Raw genomic sequence first — 3333 nt, forward strand, 5'->3', positions numbered from 1 at the left:
AATCACCTCTTCATGTCCTGCAGAAGCCTGTTAATCACCCATTGATTCAAATCAAGTGTATTGGAGCAGAGAAACAAGTAATAAGAAATCTGTTGCAAATCTTTCCTCTTCAAACATTTCATATGGATTCTGCTTTTGTGCCAAATTTGTGAGCAGTCACCTGTTTTCATCACCTGTTTAATAAAACCTTCTTTTTACTGCATCATCAGACCCCAGATGTCCTCAGCCACCTCCTCTTAGATTAACATGAAGCTGATGAGACATTTTAATATCTTAGGTTCTCGTTGTCTTCAATAATTAAAAGTGGAAGTTAAAGTGAGTGAGTGTGTGTTATCACCCTGGTTAATAGCTGCCACAATCATCTGACCTTAAAAAACACAAAAATGGTTATAACCCAGTCAATTTTACAGATATTGAGCTCAAATTTGGCGTGGTAGTAGCTGACAGTCATTCGCATCGAATACTCCAAGCACTACTCATTGCACTAGATCTTCTCATCAACTCAGTTTGCCTGTTAGCAAAATATCTCATCAACTAGAGTGACATAAATAAAATTATTCGAACCTAATCACTGGATGTTCAACATTAGCTAATCAACACGAAAATGGTTATAACTCAGTCGATTTTTCAGATATTGAGCTAAAATTTGGTGTGGTAGTTGCTGAGAGTCATTCACAACACAAGGTCTGATCTTGTGCATAATGTCATTTTCAAGGTTGGACCAAAAGAGCTACAACTCCATCCCTTATTATAAATCTGGGACGAAAAGCAGCGGGTGATATGCATTCCTTCAAGGAAGGCTAGGTCTTCAATTTATATATATTTTTTCTTATTAGTGGGTTGAAAAAAATCTAATTCTCTCACAAGGTTTGCAGAAGTGCATTTTTTGTTTCGTGGAAAATTAAAACTCAGATCATTTTATTAATTAGTGTTTTGACTTTTTGTATCTAAATGCAAGTTGAGACTTTCTAGAAATATTCAAGAAATCTTTACTGCACTGTTAAAGCAGGTTATTAAAACTCAAAGAGGGAGAGGGGGTATCCCATCTGCCTTTTAAGAGTAAGCATTAAAGTTGTGAGTCTGTGTATTCGGTGGGATCAGAGCTGCAGGGAGCAGCTGCAGACTCGCTGCGTCTCCTCTCTTTCAGCATTATTACCATAATTTGTGGTGGGAAAGGAATCGCTCATCAATCAGAAGTGTTGGGAAAATGACCACGTCAAAGCGCCGAGGCCCGATGTTTGAGCAGCGGCCTCACTGGGGTCAGCTCGCCGATGTGTGTGTGTGTGTGTGTGTGTGTGTTTTGTCATTAATCACTGCAGGTCTGAAGAGAGCGAGAGGCGTCGCAGCTTTTATCCCTCCATGCTCCTCATCCTCCTCCTCCTCTGCCTTCACGGCCGGTGGCCTTCGCACCCCATCTGACCATTGCACTGAGGCCAAGGTCAACATGACTCCCCCCCCTCCCCTTTTCAACATCTCCCTGCACCCTCACACTCCCCCCCTCAGAGTTCTCGTTGTTCACCTGTTGTCTTGGAGACTTGATTGTTGCTGAGACCACCCTTCCTTTGTGTGTTTGTGTGTGGCAGAGGTCAAGAAAGAAGCTAAAATAACAGATTATCCCTCCGAGCAGCGGCAGGACCATGACACCATGAGGAATAATCAGAGGCGACGTCAACGAGTAATGGCACAGAGGAAAAAAAGCAAGTCCACCCTCTTTCAATTCTACAAGGCTTTACATACCAGGACATAAAAAATAAAGGCCTAGCATTGAAGGAATGCATGTCGCCCGCAGAGATTTAGACTAAAATCATCTCATGTTGAGGAATGAGTTATTCCTTTCACATTTCATGTGATATCATGCAGGATCTGTTAGTGCCTGGAGTTCGAGTTGTGAATTATTTTCAGCTCCAACAGTTAATGTCAAGGTTTTAGGTGAAGATGTTGAGCAACGTGTTGTGCTCAGAGTAAGAGTTGGGGACAATATTCAGCTACTACCACGCCAAATCTGAGCCCAATGTTTGTGCAGTTGTCTGCGTTTTAGTCAATTATCTGTCAGTCATCTCGAATAAGGTTGAGTACAAAAGTTAATTAGTTGTAGATATCAACCCAACGATTACTTTTGAAAGTTTCATTTAGATCCATTCCATTGGTAATCAGACATTTTTGTGCAGGCAAACAAACACACACATACACACACAAACAGAATTTATACAACTAGAGATAACAATCTAATCCAGGGGTCTCCAATCCTGGTCCTGGAGGGCCACCTTCCTGCATGTTTTACTTGTTTCTCTGCTCCAGCACACCTGATTTGAATCAATGGGTGATTAACAGGCTTCTGCAGAACATGCAGAGGCAATTTAACACTGAATCAGGTGTGTTGGAGCAAAGAAACAAGGAAAACATTCAGGATAGTGGCCCTTGAGGTCCAGGATTGGACACCCCTGATCTAATCTTTACTAGCTTATAAAATAACAGATTCCATCATGTCAGTATTTATTAAAGCAAAATGCAGCCAATGTGGAAAAGTTGCGTGAAAGTCTCAGTAGTGGTTTTCCGTCCGATTTTATCAGTTTCTCACATAGTTGTGAAAGATCACAATGAGATTGTGAAAACAGGCGGCTGAAATCAGTTTGGCGGGTTGGCTGGGCTCAGTCTTAGATAGGATGAGGGGCTCAGACGTCCAGGAGGGGCTCAGAGAAGAACCGGTGCTCCGCCACATCGAGAGGAGCCAGCTGAGGTGGTTCAGATGCCTTCCTGTGGAGGTGTCCTTCAGGGGGAGCTGAGAGGCTGATCCAGGACACGCTGGAGGGATTTTATGTCTCGACAGGTCTGGGAATGACTTGGGGTCCCCTCAGAAGAGCTGGAGGAAGTGATGGAAGAGACAAGACCTGGGACTTCCTCTCTGTTGGCGACCATACCTTTAATTTTTTTTATGGTAATAATAGTTTCAAACTTCATAGTTGGACTGAGTTTACTGTTAGAGCACAAATCCAGTGTTTGGAATCCCTTAAGATCTTTTTATTGGCAAATGTTATTTTATGCTATTAGTTAAAACAATACGAGGTTCTTCTGGGTTACAGTTTGTGAGGGAACCTTTACTCTGACTGTCCGTCCACCTCAAGTCATTCCCCTCTGGCTTGCTGTGGGGGTGTTGGTGGTGGGGATGGGGGTCGATCGGCTGCGGGAATGTGAAGTGAGAGTTGGGGTCCGTCCCAAATGACTGCACACACAAAAAAAGGATTTAACTCTTTGTCACGATTGTCCTCTCACACTTTGGCCTGCTAGAAAAAACAGCACAAGACCCCTGGAACAGCCCCCCTCCACCCCTCCCCG

The sequence above is a fragment of the Kryptolebias marmoratus genome, linkage group LG1 (assembly GCF_001649575.2).
Source record: "Kryptolebias marmoratus isolate JLee-2015 linkage group LG1, ASM164957v2, whole genome shotgun sequence".
Taxonomy (NCBI): domain Eukaryota; kingdom Metazoa; phylum Chordata; class Actinopteri; order Cyprinodontiformes; family Rivulidae; genus Kryptolebias; species Kryptolebias marmoratus.